We start from the raw sequence: 12,724 nt of genomic DNA on the forward strand, positions 1-12,724 counted from the left end.
CGCTAATTTGCATATCCCCTCCTGATTGGCTGTGGGGCATCGCGGTGGTACGGTCAATTTACATATTTGTCTATTATTTGTGTAGATATCCCAGGCATTATTTTAGGAATTTTTCAAATATTAACTCACTAAGAACTCTTTGAGATAGGTACCATCATTATTTCCATTTTACACATGAGAACACTAAGGTATAGAGAAAAAAATGAATTTCCCCAAGATCACACAGCTAGTAAGTGGCAGAGATTCAATCCCAGGCTGTCTGAGTCCTGAGTGCATGCTCTTAACCACAAGAAAATTCTGACTCTCAAAAAGGAACATACTCATGAAGCCCAGTTGTCTGGCTAATACTTAAATATGTAATTAAAATCCGCTAACCTTTAGGAGGAAAAAATGGGGATAGGCAAAGTAGAAAATCTATTATTCATAGTTCTCACACATCACGATACTTTCCATACATAACCATATGTCCCATCAGTCTTTTCCCTTATTAACATAGGAACTTTTGTTTTTCATTTAATTATCACTTAGCAGACACACTTTTCTAGAAAATTAAAAACTTTAAGATATTATTCTTGCCCAGCAATTGAATACTTATTATATGTCAAACATTATATATTCTTATTTCATCTCACAAATCTATAAAGTAGGTATAAATATCCCCATTTTACAAATGAGAAGACTAAAGCACAGTTAAGGAACTAAGTTAAGGTCACATGGTTCAGGAAGCAGTTGAACCAGGATTCAAATTCAGGCAGTTTGACTCTTTAATGAATTACTGACTCCTGAAGAATAGGATCATGAGCTCCGTGAAATTACTCATGTTTGGCTCAGCCTAAAATGAGGATGCTATTATACAGAGACTTGTAAGTTTTTAGTATCTTAATTTTTCTTGAACAAGATAAATAATTCTTCATGTCTTATTTTATAAGGGTCAAGTATCTTATGTAATTCTTTCAAAAAACCACTTGAGTATCTCTGACATTCTAGGGACCACATTAATAAGGCATAGTCTTTGTACTCAAGGGAGAGTCTTATTTTATTCAGCATATTAATATGTTCAAGTTTCTCACAATAAATACAATACACCAGTACAAACAACAAGAGTAACAGCTTTGCCAACCATCCGGTTGTAGAACTGAGAATGAATTTCTGAGTTTTTTTGCCCACCATCCTATAAAGTAGATAAATTCCTTATTTTTCTTACAGTTCCTAAAGAGTAAGTAACAATTACTCAATAGGTACTATTTGCCCGTCTCATGCTACACCATCAATATGAGCTGGCAATGAAAGCCTATCCATTTTATTTTTTAAAATTTACCTTTATTGTTGAAATTATTATAGATGTCCCCCTTTAGTTTCCTAATTGGTCCCCTCCAAGGCTATCTATTTTAGTTTAAAAAAGTTGAAATTACTCTAACCTCAGTTTACTAGCTTACAAGTTTAAATTACTTTTAAAGTTCTATACTTGCATTTTGGGTACAACTTTAATAACCAAATGATAAATGTGAATGAAAGAAGCAGTAAGAAAAATATGGCTAGTGCTGCATGGAAACATTTTAAGGAGACTTCAATCCAGCTGATTATGAAAAGTTAGTGAGAGACAGACGTTAAAATGTCAAGTGCAACAGAACTAGTTCAGGGTGGCTTAACTGATAACCACTGAACATAGGCACAGTTATCAATCCAAAACCTTATAATGGCAGGGGACCAAGATCCAAAAAAAACTAAGAAACCAAGGTCATTGGGGGTGGGCTAGAGGGAGTCAATGGGGGGGTGGGGGGAGGTGGAAGGGGACATATGTAATACTTTCAACAATCCTATATAATAAAGAGGTAATATGCAAATTAACCCTCATGCCCTCACAAGATGGATGCCTATGACCAGGCCAGCAGGGGGATTAGTGAGGGACAACCAAATTACTGAACAAGCAGGCTGCGCGGATTGACCAGGCCAGTGGGGGGGGGGGGGGGGGGTAGTAAGAGGCAACCAGGCTGTGGAGGCAGGGGAGCAGTTAGGGGGAACCAGGCCAGCATGGGGGTGCAGTTGGGGGCAACCAGGCTGGCAGGGGTGGCAGCTGGGGGTGATTAGGCGGGGGGGGGGGGCAGTTGGGGGTGACCAGGGCCTCTAGTAAAGGAGAAGGAGGAGGAAAAGGAGGAGGAGGAGGAGGAGGAGGAGGAGGAGGAGAAAGACGAGGAGGAAGGAGGAGGAGGAGAAGGAAAGAAGGAAGAAGGAAGAAAGAAGAAGAAGAAAGAAGATCATCCTTGGGTGAAGATTAACAGAAAAGAAAAAAGAAAAAAGAAAAAGAAAAAGAAAAAGAAAGGAAAGGAAAGGAAAGGAAAGGAAAGGAAAGGAAAGAAAAGAAAACAAAACAAACCAAGATCAACATACAGAAAAGCTCCTGTTTGCTGCAAATTACTAGTGTGTGCATGAAATCTTGACATGTTTCTTGACTGACACATGCTTACATTAGTGTTTGCATGTAGCTAGCACATTTTGAATTCATTTCTTATGTCCAAGTCCTCTAACAAGATTTTCTAGTATATTTGTATCATTATCTGGTATGTCTTCCACTGCTACTTTTTTTTCGGTAACTTGGAGCATGCTAGGTTGTAAATTAATGAAGAAAGGGAGCTATGTTAACTCCCAAAACATCCTGGTTTCTTGAAAATAATAGGTATTAAAGAACTGTTTATTAAGGATGGACATGAAATCTACCCTATAGCCACACTACCAATCCTTATCATCTTACAGGACTACTCTTCCTAATCTCTGACTGGAATGCTCCAGAGGTCATTCTTTCAATTTCTCTCTTTTTTTAAATCCTCACCGGAGGATATATTTATTGATTTAAAAAAAAAAAATTTTAGAAAGAGGGAGAGAAACATGGATGTGAGATAGAAACATCAATCAGTTGTCTCCCATATGTGCCCTGACCAGGAACTGAACCTGCAACCTTTGGTGTACAAGATGATGGTCCAACCAACCGAGTCACCCAGCCAGTGACATCAACCTCTTCTTGATCTACACTTACTCCTTGGGAGATCTCATCTACTAGTGTACTGACAGCTTCCAAATGTATGCAACCTAGACCATTCTCCTTTGAACTTCAGATTCATTTGTTCAATTGCTGACTTGACATCTCTTTTATTATGTCTTTAGACATCTCAAAAACTTAGCCAGTCTAGAACAGAACTCCTGAACTCTCCCCAGAAAACTGCTTTGTTAATGACAACTCCATCCTTCCAGTTGCTTAAGCCATAAACCTTGGAGTCATTGACTCCTCTCTTTTCACATTCCACTCCCAATCCAACAGCAAGCCCAGAAAGATCAAAATATAGCCAATTAGAATCAGAGATATCAATATGAATGCATATCTATATTTACATATAGAAATGACTATAGGTATGTATGGATACATAGATTAGTACCAATACACATGCATATATCTTCTAGCACTGCCCTCCAAAAGAGCATCTGGCAGCAGTGATCTTTTGGACTGGAAGTTCTTTATTGTAGGAATTGCTCTCTGCTATAGGATGTTAAGTAGCATCCCTCATCTTTGGTCTGCCTGGCACAGATGGTTGGCTTCTCTTCAGTTGCCTGACCCATTCAGCAGTTCACTACAGAAATGTGGGAAATATCCTAAATTTTCAATCTTGCTCAACCCCATAATCTGATTATTTACCCTGTCCTGTTGACAATACTTCCTAAATTTCTCATACATCCACCCCCTCTTCTACATTCATTATTTTTCACCATGAACAGCTTCCTAACTGGTCTTGCTTCTAGTTTTGCTCTTCTCTAATCCAGCATTCACTTCACAGCCAATGATAGGTCTAAAACACAAATCTAATTCTATCACAGCAGTATATTTCCCCCCACTAAATTTCACAGCCTTTGAAATAAAGTTAACGCTCCTTAGTTTGGTTCATAAGGCATCAGTGATTTAGTTTCTTACCACTTCATCAGCCCCTGTTTTAAAACTGTTCTGTCCACATGTGACTATTGAGTGCCCGGTACTTGAATGTGACTAGCCCAAACTGAGATGTGGTATAAATGCAAAACACATACCAGATTCTGAGGATTTAGTATTAAAAAGCAAATATCAAATATTTCAATGATACTTTCTTATATTGATTACATTCCAAAAAGATAATATTTTGGATATATCAGGTTAAATAAAATATATTAAGATTAATTTCACTTTTACTGAGAGGGGGAGGGGAAGAGTCAGGGGGAGGGGGAGGAAGACACATCAGAGTGAGAAAGATGCATCAACTGGTTGCCCCCTGCACACAGCCTGACCAGGCCAGGGATGTAACCTGCAACCAAGGTATGTACCCTTGACCAGGAATGGAACTCTCGGACCTTCGATGCTGAGCCTATCTATTTTTTAATATTAACTCAAGTAACCCGCTAAGATGTATTTTAGGATATTCCCCTGCCCCCAAGACCCCAAATCTTGGTCAACTACCCTCCCCCTCTCTGCTTCCAACCATAAAATTCTGCATATCCCTGTCATATAACACAGTATGTTGTAATTATTGGTTACCAGCTATCTTCTCCTAAATTGTATGCTCCTTGCAAAAAGGGATATCATTCTACATATACTCAGGGCCTACCACCATGTCTATCACTTAAAAGACACCCAAAATATTTGTCAAACAAACATGAACTACCTATTCCTGGCCTGAAAGTTACTAGAATTTCTCCAAGAAAAACAAACCAGCAAGAAGGAGCCTAGACTTTCTATTTATTTTTTTAACTAAAATTTTTTAATGTTGACATTATTGCAGGTTTCCCCTTTCCCCTATCTCCACCCACCCAGGGAGCCTACTAGACTTTCCTAGTAATGAAAGGATTGGGGTGGCGGTGGAAAGTAGGAATTACAGTGAAGAGCAATGAGAAAATAAAGCTCATCACAGACAGATGCCTCTTACAGGGATAAGGAGCCATGAATTCATACTTGACATGCCAGGGGCCACAGTTTTGTTCCTGAATTACTTAATCCATCCAACAAAAGAGTTAAAACAACAAATCTCTCATGAAAAATGCTAATCTATGATGTTTCACCATGGAGCCATTTAGAAGAGTTATTATATGTAATGTGCCAGAGCATAAATTTATGCCTGATGCTCATTTGGCAAATGTGGTTGGCACTGCTAAATGTTAAAAAACATGTACGCAAATAAAAGTTTTTAAGCTCTCAGACTTAAATATTTACATTACTATAAATGTACAAAGATAAATGTTTATATGAGTACATATATAACACATTCCAAGAACTATCTTTTTTTAAATTGATTTTAGAGAGGGAAGAAGGAGGGTGGGTTGGGGGTGGGGGGTGGGGAGAAACATCAATGTGAGAGAGATATTTCCCCCTACTAGGGAACAAACGGGTAACCTTCCTGTGCACCTGACAAGGCTCCAACCAACTGAGCCACACTGGCCAAGGCTCCAGGAACAATTTATTAATGTGATTGTCACGAACAGTTATGAAGTGGCATTATTTCTTTATGGTCCTCAGGATGGACTGTTAACATTGAATTCTGATAGAATGTTAATGGCATACAAGAATTATCAAGGAAGTTTCTCTGTACTATCACTGGATAAAATGAATAGCCACAGTATCATTATAGGTCAAAGCAACTTTAGCTTTTCCTTTTGTCAAAACACTTTTCTTCCCACCCTGGAACCCAGTCACACATAAATGTGAACTCCTAAATGGGGGGGTAGGGGATAAACCTACACATCTAAAAGCCTTAAAGAAAATGCCCTAACCGGTTTGGCTCAGTGGATAGAGCATTGGCCTGTGGACTGAAAGGTCCCAGGTTCGATTCAGGTCAAGGGAATGTACCTTGGTTGCAGGCACATCCCCAGTGGGGGGTGTGCAGGAGGCAGCTGATCAATGTTTCTCTCTCATGTTTCTAACTCTCTATCCCTCTCCCTTCCTTTCTGTAAAAAATCAATAAAATGTATTTTTTTAAAAATAAAAGCCTTAAAGAAAATAATCTGACATTTCTTTCCCACCTAATATAGTCATGTTAGTCTCCAAAATAAAGACATGATAAAGTATTTCCTCCTCTTCCCCTCTGACAGTTATGGAAAGATGTTTGTTTTTTCACATAGCTTGTGCATTTGTCATAGCAAAACTTACTAGCAATGGTATGAATCCTGCCTCCATTAATTTCTGGGCTAAGGCTACAACTCCAAATTTGAAGCCAAGAAAGTGAACCATTCCTGCCATTATAGTTTACCAAATGAGTCACCAAAGAGAAGTGCTGGGCACTTCAGAAAGTAACTAAGGTCATCAGTGACTTGCGCTATCTAGAAATTCCCTGAGATTACAGGAGAAACGACCATGAAACTGGTATCCAAGACTGTTCATGGAAAGTTTTACCCTGTGGATAATTCCCACACTGCAGAGAGCAATATGGGTTCTCCAACAACACACATCATTTCATTTATCAGGAAAAAAGACGTTGTGAACTGAACAAAAAATTAGTAGGTAGGCCCCAAACAGAATCCTCAAGGCAATCCCAATTCAGGAGAAAAGCAATTGACATACATCACCCAATGACCTACAAAATAGCCTTTTATACAAGTCTCCAAAGATTTAATTCAATGTCTACTCTTACATTTAAACAGAAGCAGAAGAAAAATGTATTAGGTTTTCTACAGCAAGGCCAATAAAGATGAAATCTAATTTTCTTTTAACTCACCGCCAGCCTTCCAATAACTCCATTTCACAACTCTCAAATTTCTACATTTGGACCTTAAAAATAACAACGGATTGCAAGAAAGTAGCATTTAAAGGTGGGAGGGCTCCTCTTTCCTGTTGCTCTGGGCAGTCTTTAACGTCGCCAAGGGACGAAAATCGAAATCATGCTCTCAGCAGGGTGGTGCAAAATACGAGGGGGCGGGGGGGGAGGGGGGGGGGTGTCAGACGTCAAGTCCTCCTCGCAGGAGGTAAGGAAAGTTGGAAGAACGCATAAATCAAAAGGCAAAGGAGAAACAAAATGACCAACAGAATCACTCAAAATCCCCAAACAACCGAACTAACCCGCAGGTTATGGGGCTCACAAGCCTCAGCCCGAAGTGAACAGGCAAAGAGCTACCGGGTTTCGTCCTGATGTTGCTGGCGAGTCTGCGCCGGATGCTCCCAGATTTGGAGTGGAATATCTGTGCAGACTTAGCAGGAGCTAGAGGAGCACTTCCTGCCCCGGCCTCTCGGAGTCCGCCTCCTACAGCCTTCACTTTCTCCAGCAGCCTCGCAGCCGCGCCCGGGGGCGTCTTTTGGCGCCAAGTCCCAACTTTCCCTCCTCTGGGGAACGCCAAGCTACCCGGGATGCCAGAGGAGGAAGAGGGGGGCGGGGGAGGAGGAGGAGGAGGAGGAGGGGGAGGGGAAGGGGAAAGCAGTGCCGGCTGGCCCCGAAGGCTGCGGGGCCCCGGGGTGGCCTGAGCCTGAGAGGCTGCACCAGTTCAGCCGCCCAAGTTCCTGCGGCGGCGCTACCCAGACCCCGCGCCGCCGCGCCCGGATTCCCCCGGGTCAGCGCTCTCATCCCGCGGGCGGCGACGCAGGTCCCACGAGTTGGAGCAAGAGAAGAGAACGGAGGGGACGCGGGCAGCCCTGCCACCGTTACCTGAGGCACGCACAAGCTGCCGCGGTGACCACCATCGCTGGTGGCCCAGTCCCCTTCTTGGTCACCGCGGCCACCACCGCCACCAAAGCAACTGACTCTAACAAGTAACTACTGGCCCCCACCGAGTCCACCCGGCCGTTCTCAGCCTGCCCGCCTCCGCGCAGCTCCGAGTACCGCCCATCCGCGCGCGCACTCGGAGGCTAGCTCCTGGAGGAGCGAGTACGCGCGCCTATGGGCCCTTGACCCTCTGTAGGCAACTTAGTCCCGCGGAAGGAGTTATCGTGTTCCTCTTCCACGTTCCTACCTCAATAAAATGAGGTCCAGAGGGCTCCTGTTTGGCTCAGGAGGTTGGGAGGAAGGGACATTTCGATTCAAATAAGTTCCTGAGGTATTGAGCCAGTGTCAGAGCCCCTCGGTCAGCCTGCGGTGGAACACATAGGTTTTCAAGGACGCCAGCATACAGTAATTGCCAATTCAAGCCCCAATACTTCCTGCAGGCCTTAGCAATTAAAAACACTACATCTCCCAGAAACCTCCGCGAAAGTGAGTCTCACTTGCGTAACCACGTTGGCCTTCGTCGCATTTGAACAAAATAATCCCTTCATTTTTCTGAAGGTGTCGGGCATAGTATTTCATTTTCTCCTCACCGAAACAACTTTAAGTGTTATTGCGATAACAGAAGTTGCCTGTGGAAAGGTGTTTAAGACGATAAGGTAAACGGAAAGAAAGGACATCATAATAAAGTACTGCGGAGGAATTTTTCTCCAGCTGTGAGACGCCGGGGAAGAGTGAATGCGATTGAGAGAGGCTCAGAGAATTGTCCTCTGTACTGGGGACATTCTTTAGCTCCAGGTTCCTGCCTAGCCCCATCGTCAGCAGGTCAGTAAGCAAGGCGAGTTTGGGGATGGCCACAGTGGAGGTGCCCTTCACTCTCTTTTGCCATTGTTAATTGGCTTGTCTTGGTTTGAAGTTGATTGAATGGAGGCCCCTCACTTCCGGTTGGGGGAGGGGAGGAAGGCAGTCCTCAGGGGAGGAGGAAACATAACTCACTTCCTGTGGGGTTAAAGTGATGGTAGGGTGTCCTACCCACAACCTGTAGCGGCTAGGGCTTGAAAAGGTGATACTTGGTGCCATTTGCACAGACTATGTTTTCAAGTTTTGGGGATTATGCCTTATGTGAAAAGTTTGTTTATTAAACCAGTTTGTGTTGCTAATGTTCCACCCTCCAGTCAAAATTTATGTGAGGTTTATTTCAGCATGCAAGATGGAATATTTCCTCCTCGACAAAATTTTTCTTAATGCGTTCTTAAAAGAATTCTAAACCCCTTGTTAAAATTATCTATTCATCTCTGCAAGATGACACACTTTCTTGTGTGACTCATAATTGCCCACCTCTGCTCCTTACAGTCCAGCGCTCACCTAATGAGGTGTGTGTGTCACTATCTTGGCATGCTACAGGAACTCTGTAGCTACAGCTTATTACAGCACTCGATATTTTACATAAATTATGAGGCATATTCACCTTACATCAGTGGTTCTTATTCTGTTTCTTTGTTATGGAGTGAGGCCACAACATTAGTAACAAAGAAACAGAATTTCCGGAGGCTGAGGCCCAGAAATCAGGATTTTAAAAAGATTCCCAGGTGATTCTAATGTGCAGCCAAGGTTGAGAACCACTGCTTTACCGGAATGAAAGTATCATACTGAAGTACTCACCTGCATGGTATTACCTTAACTAAAATGATTGGTATCTTATATTCTTAGACTTGTTGATTTTAGGCTACAGATTCTGCCCTGTGCCTAAGAACAACTTATTCATGTAAATTCTTACATGTAACACATAGTTTTTGTGAAAGTTAAACTTGAGCACACTTTTCCTTTTTGTAATTTAATTAAATTCAGATAGATTCAAAAATGATATCTAGTTTTAAAGCATGGTACAAGGATGAGATTCAGCTCAGATTTTAAGGGCGGGGGGGATTGGCTTACAAAGGACAAAAGGTGAATACATCTATTTTTCCTGTATTCTCATTGTTTTATAAGAAACTATATGCAAAGTGGTAATAAACACTCAACAGTTTTGATCCCGTGGCTTCTATTTTCAAGTACCACAATACTTGAGTGTATGGATGTGTACTGAAGGAATCAATCAATATAGAGCTTAGGAAATCTCAACAACTTTAGTAATTTTAGAATATCTGTCAAATGAACTGTAATGTCTTTCAAGAATTTTTAAAAGAATAAAGCCTGTGTATATTCTCCTTTTGGATTCTTATCTAATTTATCCTTAGAATTTGCAATTATTTTAATTCTAGTTCCTTTAAAAACTTATTTGGTTTAGAGTTTATTAGAAAATATGTTTTTAACTAAATGTTACAGTAAAAGGAAAAAATATATGTTTTAGCCTTCTGTAAATATAAAGGATCTCAGATCCTAAAATCAATGAGTTATCTTTTTAAAGACTACAAAATTTCTGCAGTGGTTGAAAAGGTGAGACAAAATAATGCCTGTTATTATAAGGTTAGGGGAATGTAGACTGCCTCAAGCAAGTATTAACTAATTGATTAGAGAGAATGTGTTCACTCTCTTCTTTATTAGTGTAATGTATGATCATTCTGACAAAGTAAACTATAGTATTAGGATTATTGAAGTAAGTAAAGATTACGGAGCTAACTTGAAAAGATAGAGAAAGATATTAAAATTTTGATTGAGATACATTGATATTACCTTTTGGAAACTGTCTTTGGGAAGCAAAGGAGTTTTTTAAATTGGTTTCTATGCTATTCCATGGAAGAAATGCACATAAATAAAAATTGCTGCAGCTGAAAGACTTGATAAGTGGCAGTTATTTATTGTTTCCATCACATAAATATTAGGAAAGCTTATGAAAATATAAGGTAAGTCCATGGAAAAGTGTTCCTGTGGAGAGGTTTACTATCTTCCAAAGGCTTCTTTTTAAATATTTTTTATTGTAGTTTTCATTGCATGTTTTAATAGAAACATACTATCAAAATTAGAAAAATGCTTCTGTAAGTGTGCTCTTATTATCTTACAGTTAATAAATTTGAGATTTTTCATTCCATTGTTCTTGTTCTCTTAGTTAATAATTTGAGATTTTTTATTCATTTCATTGTGCATTTTTTAGAGTATTTAGATTAGATAATCATTTTCTTTTCCAAAAGTAGTCATTGAATACACTGGTCACAACAGTTTGAAATATTAAAACAGTAAGTCAAGATTCTGGATTCCATCACACTGAAATTTGATTAACCATTAACCACAGAGTGCTAGAAAAAGTGTCTTTTTATTCTTTTCTCACCATTCTTTATAAAATCATGCTAATGTTTTACAGCTATTGCTATTTGTTTATTGTTTTAGTAGTTTTTGCCATGAGGCCCAGTGTTAAAGAGTATATCCTAACAATTTGAGTGTTTTTTCAAATTTACTCCACTACTGTCCCTTACATGACTTTTCCATTATTTCAACACTAGAGGCCCGGTGCACGAATTCGTGCACCAGTGGGGTCCCTCAGCCTGGCCTGCGGGATCGGGCCAAAACTGGCTCTCCGACATCCCCTGAGGGGTCCCAGATTGTGAGGGGACGCAAGCCAGGACGAGGGACCCCACCGGTGCACTATCGGGGCCCGGGAGGGATGCAGGAGGTTGGCCAGCCGGGGAGGGACCGAGGGAGGACCCCAGGGCATGTCTGGCCCGACTCACTCAGTCCCGATTGGCCAGACGCCAGCAGCAAGCTAACCTACCGGTCAGAGTATCTGCCCACTGGTGGTAAGTGCACGTCATAGCAAGCAGTTGAGCAACCTTAGCATATCATTAGCATATTACGCTTTGATTGGTTGAACAGATGACTGGACGACCAGACACTTAGCATAATAGGCTTTTGTTATGTAGGAAAAGTTTATTGACTGCGTATTATGTGCTAATCACTGTTTTAAGGACTTAGAATAATACATCAGTGAATACAGACAAATATCCAAATTCTCTTGAAGTTTACTCTAATTTCCAAATTAAAACTGGAATTTTGCTCCCTTGGTATTCCTAAGTAAGGTCTATGGTATGATCATTTTTCAAATTGAGTCAAGAAGCTGCCCTAACCTTGCTCTCTCTTGGTGTTGATCTCTTAAGCCATTTTAAACCCAGTTTTGAATATTTCAGCCTAGTTTTTCTCCAGACCTTATAAACCTATGTGTTGAATATTCAGCCCTTTTCATTGACACATGTGTGGTAATCCTACCACCCTAGAATCATTTGTATGGTAAAAACAAATCAAAGTGAATACTGGGAAAAATGTGGAATCAGGCTGGACTTGGTTCAAAACTGGTGTCAACATTTTACTATCTAAGCTTACTAGCTTGGCAACCTTGAGCAACTTACTTGACCTACCTGAGCCTCAGTTGCCATAAACCTAAATGGATTTATTCAGTAAATCAAGGATATTATATAAAACACCTACCACAATGCCTGGAGTAAGGAGCATAATGAATGCTATCATTTTCCCCTCAGTCTTACTTCTGCTATTCTGTCTATTGGGATTTGCCCACATAGTAAGCCTTACATATTCCCAGAAGGATGGGATACAGTACATACTAGGACTATTGAAATTCTTCTGTCTCTCCCTAACAACATGCTCACTTAACTGTCAAAATTTTTAGTTTCTTGTGAAAATGAGATATCATTAATTTCAGTGGTCACTTTAGAAAATATACAAAATAGAAAAGTTTTAAGAAATGGTTTGGTGAGGAGTCGCCAAAGTAATTTGAATTATTATAGGAAGATATTTAAACCATTCTTCTAATGCTAAGCCTAATATTTAATGTCTTTCACAATATGACCATATCTCTAATTACCTACTTACGTATCCCTAACTGATTGGTTTCTGAAAAAAGAAATTCAGTTCTGTATCCAGTCTTTTCTATCTTTGTTTATGCTATTTTCTGCCTGAAAAACTTTCTCTTTTCCCAAGAATCTCTATCAAAATGCAACTTTCTTCGGGCCCTTTTCTCAAGTACCACCTTCAACTTCAAGAAATATTTCCTGATGTCTGTCTTCTCTTTCCACTCTCTC

At 40.4% G+C, this 12,724-nt stretch overlaps 2 protein-coding genes across 8 annotated transcripts in view; one reads left to right on the top strand and one right to left on the bottom strand.

Moving 5' to 3' along the window:
- Positions 1-8,108, bottom strand: part of PEAK1 (pseudopodium enriched atypical kinase 1) — a 159,162-nt gene extending 151,054 nt beyond the window's left edge. For 2 of the 6 annotated variants that reach the window (XM_070429763.1, XM_070429813.1), the window contains exon 1: positions 7,644-7,752. The gene's annotated coding sequence lies outside the window, so the exon portion shown is untranslated. The other 4 variants (XM_070429781.1, XM_070429802.1, XM_070429771.1 and 1 more) reach the window with 4 other exon arrangements.
- HMG20A (high mobility group 20A) overlaps positions 8,032-12,724 on the top strand; it is a 140,929-nt gene continuing 136,236 nt past the window's right edge. The window contains exon 1 of one of the 2 annotated variants that reach the window (XM_070429847.1): positions 8,032-8,356. The gene's annotated coding sequence lies outside the window, so the exon portion shown is untranslated. Of the gene's footprint in view, positions 8,523-12,724 lie in introns of both variants that reach the window. The other variant, XM_070429839.1, reaches the window with a different exon arrangement.

This window comes from Myotis yumanensis, unplaced genomic scaffold (assembly GCF_028538775.1).
Source record: "Myotis yumanensis isolate MYYU_CA2020_CCGP unplaced genomic scaffold, mMyoYum1.0.hap1 SCAF_1, whole genome shotgun sequence".
NCBI classification, from domain to species: Eukaryota; Metazoa; Chordata; class Mammalia; order Chiroptera; family Vespertilionidae; genus Myotis; species Myotis yumanensis.